General features: G+C 36.8%; 2 protein-coding genes across 2 annotated transcripts in view; one reads left to right on the top strand and one right to left on the bottom strand.

Moving 5' to 3' along the window:
• LOC108734667 (titin-like) overlaps positions 1-20832 on the bottom strand; it is a 285054-nt gene that overhangs the window by 12074 nt on the left and 252148 nt on the right. The window contains exon 12 of the transcript XR_003232563.1: positions 11443-11504. The gene's annotated coding sequence lies outside the window, so the exon portion shown is untranslated. The remainder of the gene's footprint in view (positions 1-11442; positions 11505-20832) is intronic.
• LOC108734666 overlaps positions 15937-20832 on the top strand; it is a 91745-nt gene continuing 86849 nt past the window's right edge. Inside the window, exon 1 of the mRNA XM_018466309.2 lies at positions 15937-16218. The gene's annotated coding sequence lies outside the window, so the exon portion shown is untranslated. The remainder of the gene's footprint in view (positions 16219-20832) is intronic.

Here is a 20832-nt window from a genome sequence, read left to right as displayed (position 1 = left end):
CTACCCTTCTATTGGTCAAATACAAGACAAACTAAAACTAATAAAGTTTTTCTGGATGATTGCATCAAAAAGCTAGACGCACACGAATTTCCAAACATTGAATTTGTTAAGGTAGTGGGAAACCATTTTAAAATTAAATAAATAAACATTTCATAACTGATACGTGTTTTCTTTCTGAAATTATTTTATCTTTAATTTACTGAAGTACTGAAGTGCACTACAAATATATATTTATTTTCGATAAATAAAATCGGTAAGTAGTCGGTAACTTAATTATCGGAGTTGATATGAACGGGAGGGTACTCGGCTAGTACCCGGGAGGGAATTTTCGACATCTATATTTTAACCAAAACTACCTGCGGGAGGGAATTCGGCATCTCCGCTTTTATCACGGAGATAATAAGCTAGACAAATTGGTTTATTATATGCAATACCTTTTCGATATCGATTTGAATTCGCAAGAAATTCCACGATCTCGTCATAACATTACATCGTCTGCGTCTGCTAATCATCGAATTTCCGAAAAATTTAAATCTGTAGCAAAGATATTGTAAACAAACCAAAGTGTCTGTCTAGTGATTTAAATCATCTCCATGTTAAACGTAATTTGCCTGTGCTATCGGCAGACGGTATGATTTGATTCAAGCAGCAGAAGTTGGGCATCACCGGAAAGCTCTGCTGATAACTGGCGGTGGATTTATTAATTTTTATTTTCGTTCTATGAACACGGCAGACTAATTCGGGATTCATAACAATAAAAACGTACATTTTAAGCCCTCAAAAGGGCGACAATGGAAAGCCGTGTTTCAATTTGTGTAGTTTTTGCTCGGTCTATCAGTATTTTTCCTTTTTCCTGGCTGTGTATAATTTTAACGTTATTTGTTAGATCAATTGTTCAAAATTACGTTTATTTTCTATTATTGTACATATGGTTTGTGACGGTAGAATGTAGTTTTGGCTATTTTTGTATTATTTGTTTCATTATAAATCAACCATTGTCTTGTTGTTGCTACAAATAAATCGAGCTTTTTCGAAAAGCCAGGCGATTAGTGATGGAATAACTTTTTAAGGGTTCGAGCGCGGGATCTGAAAGATTTATCGTGGGGTCACTTCGCCATTCTGCTCAAGAAAAAAAAAAGATAACTGATGGTTTTGATATTTTGATTTATTCATAGTTTCTTCTAACTCGGGTCATCCTACGAGAGTTATAAATTTAATGCTCGGCTTGCATTCCACAGAGAGCGATTCGTGCACGTTAACTGATTTCATTGCGAACTTCTTTTTAACATTCGAATCAAAAATATTAGAACTTTAAGTACCCGTTTCTGATGGCTAATTTGTATTTTCGGTGCACATTTAACTAATAAGTAGTTCTAATCGATAAAAACAAATTATATTTTCAAGAGCTTCATTATTGCATAGATACAGGATGAGAAGGATATAGTCCATCATGTCAAACTATGATACATACAAAATACAAAGACTCCAGCAATTGAGCACGCGGGTGTAATAGTCGGGGACTCGAGTCTCTCAATTTTTCAGTTTTATTCATTCAGTCTTTCTGTGAAAGACTCGAATCTCTGAATTAACAATTTTATCGTTAGAGTCTCTCATACAGAGACTGTGAGAGATCCATAAAAACACCTAGACAATAACTGAGAGACTGTGAGAAACACTGAAAGACTCAGGGAGACTGGAGAGAGACTGAAAATTTTTGTCCAGGGAAGACTAGGACCGCCTGGGTCTTAGCCTTGCTTTGCTCATCACTACAAACGACTACGAATTAAGATTCCAGAAAAGTTGCGACTTATACGGAGCACATCACCGTCGACGGACGCTTTCAATATAACACTAACTTTCCAAGTACGGCGGCCTGATAGATCGGCTGTCACTTGGTTCGAAACGTTTTTTTTTATTAGGGGAGTTAAATGGATCTGGGGTGGCTTGTCTGCGTGCATTATTGCCGCAAGCGGCGCTACGCGATGGTTCGTACGCGAAGAATGAAGATCCTGAAAAATTATTATGGCTTCTCTGACACCAGCCAGTCGAGCCAACAGCGCCGCCTACGAACCGGTCGGCTTACCGATAAAACCGCCAGCGACGACCGGCACACATCGGCATCGGCATCAGCTACTAGTAAATTTTAATCAATTCAACCTAAGTGGTGTGTTGGAGAACTGGCTGCGATGGTGCCAACCCTTCCTGTCTGTTCGCCAGCCTGCAATTCCAGGATAAGGGAATCAATTACCCGCACTAAAAGCAACTGCGATGACGCTTAATCCACGGAAATTCCCGTTTTTTTGCTATGTGTGAATAGTAAAAGTTTTACATTTCTAATTCGAAAACAAAAATGAAAAATAGTTGGTCCTAAAAATTACAGTATGAAGTTTCAATACTATTAAGAACAAGCTACATCCTTAACTATTTTCGAATAATAATCGACTCCTTTTAACTCCTGCTTCTGTCTCTAATATGCCTCTGATTGGACCTTCATGCCTGAGAAGGTGTCCTACCAACCTATCTCGACTATTTTTTATAGATTTTCATGGAGTTCTTTATTCTCCTATTCTTTCTAATACCTCTTCATTCCTAACCTTCTCTATCCACGGTATCCTCAACATTCATCTGTAGCACCATATTTCGAACGCTTTTAACCCTTTCTTTTGCACCGCGCCCACCGTTCATGTTTTGCACCCGTACAGCGCCGCGTTCCAAACATACACCTTTAACAATCTTTTTCGAATTTCTAAATTAATCGTTTGCGAGAATAAAAGTGACTTCCTTTTATTGAAGGCGACTCGACCTTGCGTTATCCTCTGCTTTATATCCCTGCTACTCCTTCCGTCCTGACTTATCTGAACTCTTAGATACTTAAAATTGGCACTTCTTCATGCGTCTCCTATTTTTATATTCGCTATTTCCCTATTTTTCATTATTATTCAAATGAAAACAACTTAAATTCTAAAACAGTTTTGGTTAGTTCCTTATTATTCATACAAAAGAAAATTGTGTAACATTTCCCCGTTGAAGGCATCTTTAAGATCAAAAATTTTTATCTTATCAAAGAACCCAATATTTAATTAATTTAGAAATTTCCACTTACCACTTAATTGGTAAATATTTTTGCAAACCACAAAAAAATTAGTCCACTGAAATTACATTACGAAATTATGGTCTAACCTCGTATTTTGGATAGGACACGATATTATGTGTAAAGGGGGAGTTAGGTTTACTATAAACCTCGGTTTTCGGAGGTGAAAGCTCGTCATTTGGTCGCCATCTTGGAAAACGAGACGTTATAATTTTCCAGTGATATATCGAGATACCTCAGTAAAATAAATTAAAAAAATGAGCAAAGTGATTGCAAATAAAATCATCTACAAAAAACATGTTGATGATGATGTTTTTGAATAAAATTGATAGAAAAGAATTATAATCCTTAAATGCTTTTCTTGAAAATTTTGATCGATTTTGATTTATAACTATCGCAGTTTCGATATTACGGTACAGGAATATCAATCAGTAATCAAAATTAACTGTGATATATAACCTTATCTAAGATGACGGTCAAGCGGGGCTTTCGATCCCAGAAATAGTTTCATACTTAAACTTTGAACAAAAAAATGAAACGTTCGACCCAAAACGCAAGGTCAACGTGACACTTCAATAGACTATTACCACTTTTCTGAATCTTATAGCAAGAGGTATTTGATGACCTATTACAAAGAAATCTGAGGACTAGAACGTTTGACATTTGTATTCCTTTATTCCGTTATTTCTATTCGTCAAGTACAATGTTCTTATCTTGTAACGTATAGCTTTGTTATGACAAATATACTGTTACAAACCTCCACAAGAACCTCTCGATTCCAAACTATACTTGCGCTTGCCAAAAACGAAAAAAGAAGTTTTCTTAATGAACGCGATTGCCAATTATGGTCATACTAGGCTGACTCATATCATTATTGAGTACTATTAAACTATTTCGCATCAAGTTTAATACACCTACAATATACAATTTACCGTTTGTTAAACATCAAAACAAAACACTTAACGTCCGAGAAAGAGAAATGTCTGTATAACTAGTGGTCGAGCAGATTGGTTTTTATTACTAAACTGCTTTGTCCTTTAACTTTATGTTTATTTCATTTTGTCTACAAAACCAAACAGAATTCACTTATTTCTTCTTTTTTGATTTTACTGTTACCCAATTCTTAGTGTCTTAAATAGTCCACGCAAATTAGGCTTTTGGGTAGAAAAGTTTCGACTAGACCTGATTTTAACATGTGAATTTGTATAAAATTACGTACATTAATATACTTGTGCGCATAAGGCTGAGGTTTTTTGATTATAAATAATCAAATTATATTTTCAAGAGCTTCATTATTGCATAGATACAGGATGAGAAGGATATAGTCCATCATGTCAAACTATGATACATACAAAATACAAAGACTCCAGCAATTGAGCACGCGGGTGTAATAGTCGGGGACTCGAGTCTCTCAATTTTTCAGTTTTATTCATTCAGTCTTTCTGTGAAAGACTCGAATCTCTGAATTAACAATTTTATCGTTAGAGTCTCTCATACAGAGACTGTGAGAGATCCATAAAAACACCTAGACAATAACTGAGAGACTGTGAGAAACACTGAAAGACTCAGGGAGACTGGAGAGAGACTGAAAATTTTTGTCCAGGGAAGACTAGGACCGCCTGGGTCTTAGCCTTGCTTTGCTCATCACTACAAACGACTACGAATTAAGATTCCAGAAAAGTTGCGACTTATACGGAGCACATCACCGTCGACGGACGCTTTCAATATAACACTAACTTTCCAAGTACGGCGGCCTGATAGATCGGCTGTCACTTGGTTCGAAACGTTTTTTTTTATTAGGGGAGTTAAATGGATCTGGGGTGGCTTGTCTGCGTGCATTATTGCCGCAAGCGGCGCTACGCGATGGTTCGTACGCGAAGAATGAAGATCCTGAAAAATTATTATGGCTTCTCTGACACCAGCCAGTCGAGCCAACAGCGCCGCCTACGAACCGGTCGGCTTACCGATAAAACCGCCAGCGACGACCGGCACACATCGGCATCGGCATCAGCTACTAGTAAATTTTAATCAATTCAACCTAAGTGGTGTGTTGGAGAACTGGCTGCGATGGTGCCAACCCTTCCTGTCTGTTCGCCAGCCTGCAATTCCAGGATAAGGGAATCAATTACCCGCACTAAAAGCAACTGCGATGACGCTTAATCCACGGAAATTCCCGTTTTTTTGCTANGCGTGGAATTATGCTACTACCAGAAAGATGGCAAAAGGTGTTGGACCAGAACGGTCAATATATAATTTAATAAAGTATTTGTTTGTTATACGAAAACTGTCTTTCATTTCCACAAAAAAAAACGAAATGACTTTCCGAACAACCCGATACATTCGTTGTTCTCAATTTAAAGGTTTCTTAATACTTTTTCATTATCTTTTTATAAAATTGTTAAAAATTAAATTGACCTTTAATTTCAGATCAATAAAAGAATCGATCGTAATGAAATTTCGGCATGTTTAATAACTATAAAAAAGGATTGTATTCCTAAATTTTTTATTGCATAGGCAGACTTCCATCTTAAAAGTGGACACGAAAGAAATCGCTGTTTCCCGATAAATTTTCATTTATGGAAGAAAATTTTGAAAATCGGACCCCCTTACCCTTTATCCTCTTTTCCTCCCTGATCTATAACACTTAACATACATAATACGAAACGATTGTAGATTTGAATCATTCTAGAGGATCCATTTCAGTAATAAAAAAGGTAGCTAAGGTCTATCCATTCCGTGCAAAAAACTTTACAAACGCATTCATGCGTTTCTTTTTCAGTCTGAAATTAAATTTTCAACCCTTAATATCTGCTTGTTCGCGTGCCTTTCAAACGATTTTATTATACGTACGTAATATACGCTGAAGATTTATACATGTCGACAAAGAGCGCTTCGAATTTTGCTTGCACGTCGCTGAAGATATACGACAGTACCTATAAAACGCGACAGAGGCGGTGAGCTATTGAATTTTCTGGATCCTTTTCCTGTCGACCGTTAAATTAATTTGTATTCTAATCAGCTGGTATTGTACCTACGTTACGTCTGTGAAGTTGCATGATATTCGTGAGAATATGCGGTAACTATGAGAACGCAACATCGGCGGGCCCAAAAGGATCAACCAGATATTATCCATCAAAATTTATGACATTTAAGAATCTACTTAATTTTTACAATTTTTTTCTTATGCCAATTGGTGAGAATTGTCGGCGACTCTTGTTTCTTAGTCTTGCGAAAATACAGGACCAAGACAATTTTTATACTAGTATGGTCAACACCTAAACCGAACGAATAAGACCAAGACTAAAAGTAAGACTGAATATGCAAGACTAACCTAAAAATTATTACTTCCAGTGGATTTATGAGTTACATCCTGAGATAAAAATGTTCAGTCTCTCAGAGTCTTTGAAAGCGAGACTTGAGTCTCCGTCTCTCATCGAGTCTCTCTGGTTCTGGTGTCGCTGAGAGAGACTGTCAAAAAAACTGTTTAGCGTCTCTGAACGAGAGACTCGAGTCGCTCATAAAGAAATCCTCATTTCGTATCTATTCTCTGAACGAGATACCCGAATTTCTGAACGAGAGACTCGAATCTCTGAACGAGAGACTCGAATCTCTGAACGAGAGACCCGAATCTCTGAACGAGAGACTCGAATCTCCGAACGAGAGACCCGAATCTCTGAATGAGAAGACCCGAATCTCTGAACGAGAGACTCGAATCTCCGAACGAGAGACCCGAATATCTGAATGAGAAGACCCGAATCTCTGAACGAGAGACTCGAATCTCCGAACGAGAGACTCGAATCTCTGAACGAGAGACCCGAATCTCTGAATGAGAGACCCGAATCTCTGAACGAGAGACTTGAATCTCTGAATTAACAATTTTATCATTCGAGTCCCTCATACAGAGACTGTGAGAGATCCATAAAAACACCTAGGCAATAACTGAGAGATTGTGAGAGACCCTCTCAGAGACGCTGAAAGTCTCTGAGAGACTGAAAATTTTTGTCTAGGGATTATTTCAAGCAATTTTAATACGAGGTCTGCTCAAAAAGTATCGCGAATTTTGAATTTCCGTGGATTACGCATATTCGATTTTCGATTTTTTGTGGCTTTATGTTGGTACTCATGTCTCTCACTTATACTCAAGTTATAAGTTCGACCCATGTTCAATGTTCAATTAATTTTTGACAGCTGCTTTGCTCGCACGTGTTTTGGCTCGTCTTCGATTTTTGCCTATTACAAAAAATTGATCAAAGGATCTGTATCAAATTTTGTGTGAAAAACAAAATTAAGTGAGCGGACGCATTCCGAATGTTAACTGTGACATATGGTGAAGAAGTTGACCATGGAAGCAACGTTTATCGCTGGTATAAAATGTTCTCAACAGGCCGAAAAGATGTGAACGACGAAGAGCGTGCCGGACGTCCGAGCACGTCAACAACAGACGAAAAGATTGATGAAGTGAAGAAAATGGTATTGGCCAATCGTTGAATCACACTTAGAGAAATTGCTAAGGACCTAAACATATCGATTTTTACCAATGATTTGGGCATGAGATGGGTCGCCTGGAAATTCATACCAAAATTGTTCAATTTCTACCAAAAATAGCATCGCATTAACATTGCTAAGGAGCTGTTGGACTCTGTCCGCGACGATCTAAAATTGTTACAGAGGGTCATAACTGGTGACGAATCATGGGTTTATGGTTTTGACGTAGAAAACAAAGCTCGTGCATTCTTTTCTTGGAACAATACTACTAAAACTATCTCAAAATAAAAATTTGAGGTTGGAATTAGTACACAAACCAATTTTTTCTCTTCGGGTGAGTCGGTTTGTGTTGATATGTATTGTAACACAGGCTTGTTGAAAAGCGCATACATGTACCTAGATAAATGTTGACATTCTTTCTCGCTGGAAAACTTCCAGTATGTGAAGTTTTCGCACAAAGTATAGAACGATACCGTCGATTAACATATTGTATTCTGTGAACTCTTTTCGGCGCCAACTACGACACTCATTACTTTTGAATAACAAACAATCTTTTTTTCTCATAGCTTACGGATTACTAATTGGCCTCATTGTAGAAGTTCATGCTCCACACTTGTTCTTGCCGATGGACAAGATAACGTGAATACGAAATCAGTTGTTGACTGAAACGAGCGAGTACGGTCTTGGCATATTGTACTACTAATTAGGTTTTTAAATTATGAAAGTTTTTAAAATTAATTTTAGATGAGGACTCTGAGAACTGGGAAACTTTGACCAGATTTCAAAACTATTATCGGAAAATTACATGTCCTTTCAAAGGTTTTCGAAATTTTTATAAGAAGTTTATGTCTACAAATTAAACTATGCATATGTATAATTTACGTATCACGATTTTGCAATTTCAGCGATAGGTCACAAGCAAGGTTGTCTCACGGTTGTGGCCTACTGTTAATTTTCAGTTTGAGTAGGAAACATATCAAAACTACCCAAATATTAACGTCAATTGCGCTACAAGATTTACTGATTTTGACGTTTCGTGTATTTACAATTACTATAAATTGGTAGAGAGGCAAACTTTTTAGAAGTGCACATTTTAAAAGATTTGGAGGTTAATAACAAAATTTAGGGACCGTTACTTAGAAAGCTAAAAAATATCGAACGCTATTAATGCATGAAAAACATTCTCTATACATGTCGAAACGCAACTTTACATATTACAAAAGTACCTACCTTACTAGGTAAGTTTTGGTTAATGTTAGAATACCAAAATGTAAATTACTTCATCATCATAAGGCCCAGTTCTAAGACTGGCTGAACATGCATCTACACTTCTTCCTATCCTGAGCTAATCTTTGCATTTCCTTAAAACTAGAACCACATCCTTAACTATTTGCGAACAGTAATCTAATCTAGGACTACCTCTGCTCCTCGTAACTCTTGTTTCTACCTTTTATATACCCTAGACAAAAATTTTCAGTCTCTCTTCAGTCTCTCAGATTTTTTCAGCGTCTCTTTGGTGTTTTTATGTGTCTTTATCGATCTCTCACAGTCTCTGTATGAGAGACTCGGACGATAAAATTGTTAATTCAGAGATTCGAGTCTCTCACAGAGAGACTGAATGAATAAAACTAAAAAATTGAAAGACTCGAGTCTCTCGTAGAAAGACTGCGATCCCTGAAATATGTTGAACTTAGAAAATTTTAACCATGTCTATCGAGACACCACTTATTGAGAGATTCGAACTTCTCGTTCAGACATTCGAGTGCCTCGTTCAGAGACTGGATAAGAAATGAGGATCTCTCTATGAGCGACTCGAGTCTCTCGTTCAGAGACGCTAAACAGTTTTTTTGACAGTCTCTCTCAGCGACACCAGAGAGACTCGATGAAAGACGGAGACTCGAGTCTCGCTTTTAGAGACTCTGAGAGACTGAACATTTTTATCTCGGGTATCTCTGACTAGACCTTTATGCCTGAGAAGGTGTCTTACCAACTTATCTCGTCCATTCTTTACTGACTTCCATAGAGTCTTGGTCTCCTATTCTTTCTAATACCTCTTCATTTCTAACCTTCTCTATCCACGATATCCTCATCATTCGTCGGTAACACCACATTTCGAACGCTTCTAACCTCTTCTTTTTCGACGCATACAGCGCTGGGCTCCAGACATACAACGTTAATAATCTTTTTCTAATTTCTAAATTAATCGTTCGCGAGCATAGAAGTGACTTCTTTTTATTGAAGGCGACTCGACCGTGCGCTATCTTCTCTTTATATCCCTATTACTTCTTCCGGCCTGACTTATCTAATTTGCTAGTTACCTGAAATCAGCCATTTTTTCTAAATTTTCGTCTCCTACCTTTATATTCGCTCTTTCCCTACTTTTTCTACCCTTGCATATCAGTATTTTTGTTTCACTTCTATTTATTTTTATACAATACTGTTTTGACAATAGGAAATGGAAAAGGAAAATCTCACGGATGATGAAAATACTATGGGCATAAAAGATTAGAAATGAGTAGGAGTATAAATAGCGCTATAGAAGCGAATAGGCAAAAGAAGAGATGAATTGTATGATATTTTCTGAGATATGAAGGGCTAGTTAGATATATATGTATGTATTACGTAGAAGCAGAACCAAGTATAAAATGGCAAAGGAAGTAAGACTACTATCAGTGAATGTGATGTAGGAAGTTTTTGGAAAATGTGAAGACGGATGAATGTAAGGAAGAAGTATGGATTTACGACCTTATGATGATGTTACTGTAAGATACTCAGTCCCATGTCTTCAGTTTCGTTATTGTATAAAGATTTCTAACTCGACAGTTTTTATCGTATTTTGACTATACTGTCGTTCGACGTACTGAAAAATAAGTTTTAATTTAATCACCATAAGGATATACACACGAAAGTCACTAAATGGCACGAAAGACGATGAGCAAATTACCGATTTATTTGCTGCATTCAAAATAACGGTTCAAAAAGCAGTTAAAAAGGATTTCAGCTTTCATCAGTTAGTTGATTAACGTGTTTTAATCTTCGTAACGCTTTTGTTACAGTGGATAACTATCACGGAGCGCACACCATGCGACAGGAAGGTGAAGCAATTTAAGTTTCCAGAAATAATGCGCCGATAAACTTTTAATTGAAGAATATGAAAACGGTATAACGTATTGCCTCATATATAAGGCGGTAATAGAGACCAGAAAAAACTCTTGGTGTATATACCTTATTGGAGCAGTAATTTAGACAAGGTATTGGCTGCTATGCTGTAACGAGAACAAGCCACATTCCAACAAAAAATATATAATAATTAATCCAACAGGAATAAACGAATGCATCATAAACTTTAGAGTCCAAATCTTGGGTGATTCCGAATGAATAAGATTTTCTAAAAATATTCATACTGTTACTTTTAAGAGACTAGGGAAACTAATAAAATAATTCGATGTGGTCTGTCTTCTGACGAAATGGACCTTGTTGAGAATACGCAATCCGAAAATGTAGCACTGTACTACAGATGGCGTTTACCGCGCCATTTGTGGTATTTTATAGGGAAACTACTAGGGGTTCCCAATGGCTCTCTACACGCGATTTTATTCAAACCATTCGTTCTCGAACTTTAAGAAAAGTGGACAATGCCACGATGAATTTTTCCAAGTGACCTAAGTGACTATCATACAGTTTTCTTTTGGTTTTACTAATACCTACGAAAATTTTTATTTTCTTTTCGATGTGTGCAATTGATTTTTAAATGACAGGATTCAGTCAACGGGAAGGTGCATTTGAATAATTTTATATTTTAAGAAGAAAAAGGCCTTCATTTTCATGTGTTTTTCAACTTTTGTCAAATAATATGAAAATCCTACCTTATAACGCGATAATCCTCACGAACGTAGTTGTACGTGTTGACTCTGCTGTTGTAGTGGACCTGCAACAAAAATAAAAAAATAAATTAAGCGCTTAAATGTGACATAACACAATTCGGAATTTGGCTAGAGAAAATATAATGTTATCAATCTCTTGATCTACTCCTAATAAAAATTAATTCTTAATATAAATAATTTTCTGGAAAATACGTAATATTAAACTGTAAAATATTAAACATCATCACCATAAGGTCGTCAGTCCTAAGACTGGTTGGACACGCACCTCCACTCTTTCCTATCCTGAGCTAATCTTCGCATTTCCCTAAAACTAGAACAACCCACATCCTTAACTATTTGCGAACAGCAATCTAACCAAGGAAAATAATTTGATAACGTAAATTTAATGATAACTGTGGACTGCGGACAATAATAAATATGTTTGTGAACACCCAACAAAGAACATCTACTAGTAGCTAGGTCTACCGTGGCAATGAAACAAAGAAGTTTGCTGCAGGTTATGTAGTTACATTTTAGCGTTTCCTTCGACTTTTTTCAAAGCCGTTATCCTAATCTTCAACTTGATCTTCTTTTGTTAAAAACACCGTAACCACGATTAATATCGAGTTTAGTACGTGTAATAACTGGTGTTCCTTCCACCAATAATAACTTTATTGCTTCAATCCCTATTTTTATGACGTTCATTATAAACAAAATTTATTGCTGCATTGTTGAGAGTGGTGTCTCGGAACGGGTTGAACCAATTACTTTACCGACTATAAACAGGATATACACGTATATATCTATCAGGTTTAATTGGTCGGGACAGTACCATGGAGGTGCTAACTTAAAATAAAAACCATCAGTACCGATACGGCAAAAACAGTGCACCTGTCGTAATAAAATAAAGATACCAAAAAATATTATTTAACCTCTCCACTGTATTTGCAGTTGCGGAAATCGAAAATTTAACTGTCGGCTATTAGACAGTGTTAAGTTGTCTTACAATTAAATAATTGCTCGATAAAGCAATTTAACAACACCATCTTAACACCGTCAGGCTGTCGGCAGCACAGAAAACCTTAATTTACTGAGTAATTCAAACTGACATTTAAAGACCCTGCACTTCAACAAATCGCGACCCTAGACAAAACTTTTCAGTCTCTTTCCAGTCTCTCACAGTTTTTCAGCGTCTCTGAGAACGTCTCTCAGAGTCTATCACAGTCTCTCAGTTATTGCCTAGGTGTTTTATGGATCTCTCACAGTCTCTGTATGAGAGACTCGAACGATAAAATTGTTAATTCAGAGATTCGAGTCACTCACACAGAGACTGAATGAATAAAACTGAAAAATTGAGAGACTCGAGTCTCTCGTAGAAAGACTGGGAACTCTGAAATATGTTGAACTTGAAAAATTTTAACCATGTCTATCGAGACACCACTAATTGAGAGATTCGAGTCTCTCGTTCAGAGACTGTATACGAAATGAGGATCTTTCTATAAGCGACTCGAGTCTCGCGTTCAGAGATTCGAGTCTCTCGTTCAGAAACTGTATACGAAATGAGGATCTCTCTATGAGCGACTCGAGTCTCTCGTTCAGAGATTCGAGTCGCTCGTTCAGAGACTGGATATGAAATGAGGATCTCTCTATGAGCGACTCGAGTCTATCGTTCAGAGATTCGAGTCTCTCGTTCAGAGACTGGATACGAAATGAGGATCTCTCTATGAGCGACTCAAGTCTCTCGTTCAGAGACGCCAAACAGTTTTTTTGACAGCCTCTCGACAGTCTTTCTCAGCGACACCAGAGAGACGGAGTCTCGAGTCTCGCTTGCAGAGACTCTGAGAGATTGAACGTTTTAATCTCGGGCAATAACCATAAAAATACAACAGGTTTGTGTGTGTCTGTAAAACACTTTCGTTTGACTTCCAATTTGCTAGTGATTTACTACAACCTCAAAATCAATTACCATTTTATCGTCTGACTTTAGTGGTGTTGGACTCGATTGGACAAAGGGCAACAAACAGATTTCTATTGTACCATTATAAGACAATTTAATCTTCAACTTATTATGTAAAATGCACAATTACTTTTACTTTGAATGAAAGAAGAAATTAGTACACCTAATTAACAGAAAGATGTTTTTTGTACTATCTTTTTTCATATGATTACACCTAAAGAGTGATTCTTCTACAGGAACCACGTATGACGACCATAACAGTAGAAATAAACGTTAAAAAAGCAAGTCACTGTTCGTTGATAACCATAATAAAAAAGTCGTGTAACCTGCCAATAATAAAAGCTAATCAATCACTTTATCAATGGTAATACATTGTCCTGGGACACTGCAGGATAACGCTTAAAGTTAGAAATACAACGTTAATTTTGAAAAATTGAATTATTGGTTTCATTAAAGGTATTAATATCGAAAATAGAATATACGTAACCCGGAAATTCAAAATACGCGATACTTTTTGTATATCAAATTGTTGTACTTTCGTTGATGTTTATCACGTGTTAAGGGCATCTACGTAAGCGAAGCTGCGACTAAAAGCTTGTATTGTTAATAAATTTAAAAAATATATGCAGGTATGCGTTTACATTTGGACAAGTCAGCTGTAGTAGTCGTTTAAATAAAATAAGGATTAATTAATTCACCACAGTCTACAATACATGAATATAAATGTAATCGACATAATTCTAATTACACTCACAAACATTATAACGAATAATAACATACATTTATACAAGAACGTCTAATTGAAATGTTTTTAAAATCCGACTCGAGCTTTTATATGAATAACTGTAGCATCAGGCTATTAAGGAAGGGACTGGCAGGTATTTATTACTACGAGTTCGAAGTTGTTCCTTATCGATATTGTAACGACTACCATTGGTTCTTAAAAGTTAAAGTTAATAGGTCATAGTTTATAATGTAACCTTCAAGTTAAATACGAGTGTCCTTAGAAATATGAATCGTAAACAAATTAAAATAATCCCAAAAATTTGTTTAATATACAAAGTTCAGTTAAATTCATCTCAAATAAAAAGCTTCTACGATAAATTCGAAGTTTATAGCACTGTCGAATGTTTTGTAAACGTTGTCATTCCCCGAGGGAAGATGTTTATGTGAAGTAAGTTAAAATTTTAATGTTGAGAAGGGAATGGAAATAATAGAAGAAAGGTCAGTATGGAAGTGAATAAGAAATAGACGAGACAGGTCGGTAGGATGCCTTTTGAAGCATAAAGGGACATTCAAAGACATAATAGAACAGAAACAGGAGTTAAGAGGAGTATAGGTAGAACTAGGTTAAATTAATGTTCACAAATGGTTGAGGATGTAGGATGTTCTACTGTTAGGGAAATACGAAGATTAGCTCAGGATAGGAAAGAGTGGAGGTGCGTGTCCAACTAGTCTCAGGACTGACGACCTTATGATGATGAAGGATGTGGGATGTTCTGGTTTTAGGGAAATTCGAAGATTGGCTCTGGATAGGAAAGAGTGGAGGTGCGTGTCCAACTAGTCTTAGGACTGACGCCCTTATATATGATGATGAAACAATTAATAGAAATAGTTTTACGTGAACGAAGTCCCAGGTGTAAAATATAAAGGAGGGTGTCTACTGCTATCCCCTGGGACAGTTTTTATTTACAATGGGTATTCTCTTTTCCGGTAAAGATCTTTTACATTGATATCAGCTGATGACAGGTAAGACGTTAACGTTATGGTATTCGATTATTATGTTTCTAAATATAAATGGCCAAGTAAAACGAGAAAATTGTACACATATAGCAGACACTCAAGAGCTCATGGGTTTGGTAATCCTCTAGGCCGGTTTTGCCTTGTTATCGTCCGACATGTGGAAGCTAGCATTTCCAATTGTCCTCTACCGAACTTTTTTTAAGGATAAACTGTAATTTGAGGTTTTTGAAAAGTACCCGGATCCTCCATGGGGTTTTAGCACATAAAACCTAAGGAATCTGGTGACGCCAAAATATAAAGCTAAATCCTTCTAAATAAATAAGGCAAAGCAAAAGGAAAAAGCTTTGCAGTGTATTCAGAGGTTAAAGTGGAGGAGCCCTTGACTTTGGTAAACGTTACTGCGTCGGCTTTGCCCAGTTATCATCATCCGAAGGGGAAGATAACATCTCCACTAATACTTGCACTCTACTGTACCTTACCATTCTTCCTCTTTTTTACTTTTTGCGGATTAACTGTAATTTTGAGTTTGTTAGTACAAGTACCTACACGGAATCTTCCCAGGGGGTTTAACCAATTGAAACCTAAGGTAAGCGAAGAATTCAGGGACGCCAAAATATAAAATTGAATCAGTTTGACGATCCCCGTTGTTCATAATTATTGTTTAACTGCGTTCGTCCTCTGGTCATCCTCTAGGTCGACTTTGCCCTGCTATCATCCGAAGACGAAGCTGGACCTCCACCTGTTCCCCACTCTACATTCTTATTCTTCAGTACTACTGCTTCTTGCGGATCGGCCGTACTTCTTGGGCATTTCTGTTTCGGTGCCATCCGCGATCGGTGCACCGTGGCAAGCAAGGCCAAGGCCGTAAAGAGCGCGACACTCACATATTAGCTATTATAGTTATTATTATTGTTCTCACTATTATTACTCTTCGTTGCCATCGCGTGCTAGTGTTTTCTTCTGGGCGCAACTGTTGCCGATTGCTCCTACCGAAGAGTCCGAATCCTTCCGCGATCGAGCAGAGCTTTGACGACTCCGAAAAAAAAAGAATAAACGCAGAGAAAAACAAGCAAAGAAAGGTAAGTGCGAATGGCTTAACAAATACTACGCGAGTTGTTAACACGGCGCCAAAGGAGGTAGCTACTGATGCTCAATGGATAATATCTGATGTAACGGAAACGTTACGTACATTATATCAACTTCTGATGGCTGAAGATTATTTTTAGATTTAACGGAGACATTTTCGTGTATAAAAAATAAGTAAATGAAATGTGAATTTAAAATCGTTGAAATGAAAAAAGTAAATTAATTTTGTGAATTTTTATTTTTCTTATGGAAAAATAACAAAATTTATAAATTTTCGATCATTAAAATTTAATTTCGAACTTTTTTCCAATTATTCTGTAATATTTATCAGTCAGTTTTGATATTATACATTTCGCAAGAACAAAAATCCGTATAGTATAAACTTTCATGGACGAATATTGCGAAAGTAAAACGATAATGTTAAATGAAAACGATGCAAACAATTCTTAAGGATGTATAGAGGGATAGAAGATTGATACATAATTTATATAAAGAGCAACAGGTACAGTTAAAAAATTTGAGCAATATCATAGGGAAATGCATATATTCGGAAGGGAGTTAGACAAGAATGTACGTTGTCATCTCTTCTATTTCATTTGTATGTATTTTAAGATGCGATTAATATTATTAAAGACAGGACATCTTCATGGATAGATAAACTGAGACAACAGATTAGTTAGATTTATCGATTATTTAGCAGTATTTTAACCATCCAGCAAGGAGTTGACTTAGCTTTAAATCAAACAGCTTCTCAAACATGAAGACTACGTTAGAGAGAGGCAAATTATAAGCAAAAACAGGAATTAAAAGGGGTATATGTAGACTAATATTAGATTAGATGAAAAGGAGTGGAGATGTCCAACCAGTTCTCGGACTCAAGACTTTATGATGATGACTTGGAAAATATACCTAATATATGTATACATAGGACTATATGAATCAATTACCCCTACAAATTACAAGTATCCTCTTGCCATGTCGTTGTCTTCTAACCGTTAAAAAGAACACGTGAAACATAGAAAAGTTATTATGGAAAGAATCGCAGAAGCGCCTTGTTGTTTCCGTAATCGGATCAGAAGTCTGGCGTAGTTTGAGATTCTGATAGTTTCGTAATTATGTAGCGCGCATGTTAAGTACGATGGCAAGGCTGACGAGCGTGAAATACTTAATTGCAATTACGTATTTGAAGCGGTCGTCAAAGGAGCAGCTACTTTAAAACTGTACCGGAGTCATAGTTGTAGTTCTAGTCACACGATTTGCAAGTCAACGATCTCCCGCTGACATCGAACTCTTTACAAACTTATACACCATTTCATCCATCCATCCATCGATCCATCCATCCGCCTGTCCGCTCGATCGCAGTCATCGGTGGTGGTGTGGTGACGCGACGCCAAAGGCGGATGATAGGTTTCACTCAATCGCTTTCCTATGGGTCGTCTTCATTTTTTTTTTTTTTTATCAGCTGATATCAATGTAAAAGACCTTTACCGGAAAAGGCAATGTCCATTGTAAATATAAACTGTGACTTCGTTCGCGTAAAAATATTGCTAATTATGAATATTGGAAAAAATTTGGCGGTTGTTGTAGAAAAAACAAAATAGCTCAAAAACCTAAAGCCAAAACACGTCACTGTAGTCGTCCGAAACACTTTTTGGTAACAAGGTTACCTTCTTCAGGGACTTAAGATCACTTCAGTGCTTCGGACAACTACAGTGTCGTGTTTTGGCGTTGCGGTTTTGAGCTATTTTGTTTGTTCTATTTGTAATTGTTTCATCATCATAAGGTCGTCAGTTCTAAGACTGCTTGGGCACGCACCTTCACTCTTTCCTATCCTGAACTAATCTTGGCATTTCCCCAAATCTAGAATAACCCACATATCCTTAACTATTTGCGAACAGTAATCTAATCTAGGTCTACCTCTACTCGTCTTAACTGTTTCTGCCTCTAATATGTCCCTGACTAGACCTCTTCATGCCTGCGAAGGTTTTCTACCAATCTCTTCATATGTAACCTCTGCATTCCTGTCTGACTCCCTTCCTAATATTTACTTCTCCACGTTGCAGTCAAAAATGCAATTGTTATAACCAATAAACAAATAGTTAAGGATGCTCTAATTTAGGACCGAGCGGCATGGCCTAGAGGTCTAGACCATTGCTTAGCATTCGGGAGGACGCCGGTTCGAATCCGGATCCGTCTGCCTTGGTCCAAGTTTTTCTGTGGTTTCACAGATAATCTTTCACTCTCTTCTGTCTTCATTTCGTCCGTCTCATCTTTCTCGCCCGAACCACCACCCACCCATTCCCACGATTCTTGAAAGCAGACTGAAGAGGGCCTTCCGCCTTACCTTCCGGTATAGTCCGGATGGACTGCCCGCCCACCAGCATTACTGGCTGGTGGGAATGAAACACCCAAAAGCTTTTTTTTCTAGTTTAGGAAAATGAGAAGATTAGCTCAGGATAGGAATGAGTGGAGACACTATGATGATGATGAGTGAAAATGCTGTTATTTTGTATTAATAGAACTTATCAGATGATACCCAAAGATCAGTTGTTAATGGCGCATAAAATTAGGTTTCGAGAGCAGTCATATTTTTTTCCGACTACGTAAGTTACGGGAAGCTGTTCTATTGAAACATTTAATTTTCCCACCGAATAAATTTATACCTACTCAATTATTTAAATGAAATCAATGTAACCAACTATTCGTAAAGGCGAACTGTCCCATTTACGAGTTCTTTCACGTCGTAATCTCGCAATAACAATACCCGACGCGATTCAAACTCGTTCATGTGGTATCTATCGAACATTGAAGTTCTAATAACATCGTGACCGACCGAGTTCGCACATAATTTACTCGCCACTCGAAATTTTTCTTTCTCCTTCTCATACAGTATGTGGGAAGCATAATCGAATGAGCTTTTTCTTATTGCAGAACACGGTAGGTGCGTGTTACGTCGCGAATGTAAAGTTCTTGTCGTCGATTGACGCGCCTTCTTAACAATCACGAGCCCGACGTTTCGTCTCCCTTTTCATATAGGTACATATGTTATTATTCACACAAATAAAAGTGATCTGTCAGAAATACTCGACAACCTAGTTGTAGCCATGAGTATATAATGAAAAATTCCCTTTAATTTTTTTAAGTTCATTTTTGATCGAGTGGGAGAAGTTTTACAGTTTCAATGTTGGTGTACTATTTCGTTATTTACAATAAACACATTCCCATAGTTGAATTGCAAATTTGACGGCGCGGCGCCGATTGGACTTAAGAAATCAACAAGGAACTTTTCGATGTACCGCAATAATTGAATGTGGATCAGGTTCTACTTGTTATGTAACGCGAAAATCTCTTTAAATACATCCAAAGAATACGGGATTAAATTATTCACTCTGTGTTGAACGAAAACGGGGCCAGATTTTAACAATTCACAGTGTATAGGTATCTGTAAGTTAACATATAGCAAAGAGAATGTTTGGATTTTGCGTTATTGTTATGCAATCTGCTATTTTTTCAGTATGAGATTTGATTCCAATTAAAGGATAAGTACAAAAAAAGGGTCGAAATCCGTAGGGGTGGTATTGATACTGGGGTGGTTTCCTATTTATTTTCGTTTTTGGAGTTTTTTCCGGTGGAGTGTAAAATATAACAATTATAAAAAAAACTATAAGCCAAAGTTGTAGAGAATATTAACATTAAACAAAAAGTAATAGGAAACCACCCCTATTTCAATACCAGCTCGACAGACTAATTTTTTGGCTCTATACTCAACAAACAGTCCTTCGTCGACCCTGTTAGCAATCATAAACAAATTTTAATTGAATATTTATACACATTTCTTATGAAGTTACTGATACCAAATTGACAAATGGTCAGATAAATATATTTACTTTTGCTCCTGTTAGGATAATATTCTAGTCTGGTGGATAATTATTATAATGTGTTATGAGAAGACTCAGCCAGAGTATATGGTTAAATAAAATACTCATCTCCGTTTCTGTTTTAATTAAATTTTATGTTTACCAGCATGTAGTAATAAATACTTTGGACTATGAGCTTAATAGTCTCATATACATATGTTATTTATTGCATCCGTAATGTGAATAGATAATTGCGTAAGTAAAAATAATAAGTTCTCATAATTTCAATAAAGTGTATATATATAAAAATATATATTTCCACTGAAATTATTAGGCTTTTATGACACACAGAGTCTGATAGAATGCTATTGGTGATATTTAAGAATTCACAATATTATACCTACAGGGTGTTTCTCAAATAAGTAGCAAGTCTTTAAGCGTGTTAACTAGATTAATAGGGAATCGCATGGTTGTAAGAAAACTAGACCAAGTTTCAATCCAAAGCCGCTACTGGGTGTGAATTGGCAACGAATAAAGAAATTGCGATTACAACTAAGCAACTACATCGATGAATAGTGACGGTTGTGAAGAAATACTCGGTGCAGGTGGTTGAATGCGGCGTTGCATTTTCCTGCGTGATCCTACCAGGGCCGGACTGTACTTTCTATTACGTTTTTCTCGAAAACGGTGGACTTTCGGGCCACTAAAGATTCACTTAATTTTATTGTTTTATAGCGCCCTATCAGCTTC

Source organism: Agrilus planipennis, unplaced genomic scaffold (assembly GCF_000699045.2).
Source record: "Agrilus planipennis isolate EAB-ADULT unplaced genomic scaffold, Apla_2.0 scaffold52, whole genome shotgun sequence".
Lineage (NCBI taxonomy): Eukaryota > Metazoa > Arthropoda > Insecta > Coleoptera > Buprestidae > Agrilus > Agrilus planipennis.
Note: the sequence above shows the minus strand (reverse complement) of the source record. Positions and strands in the feature narration are given on the sequence as shown.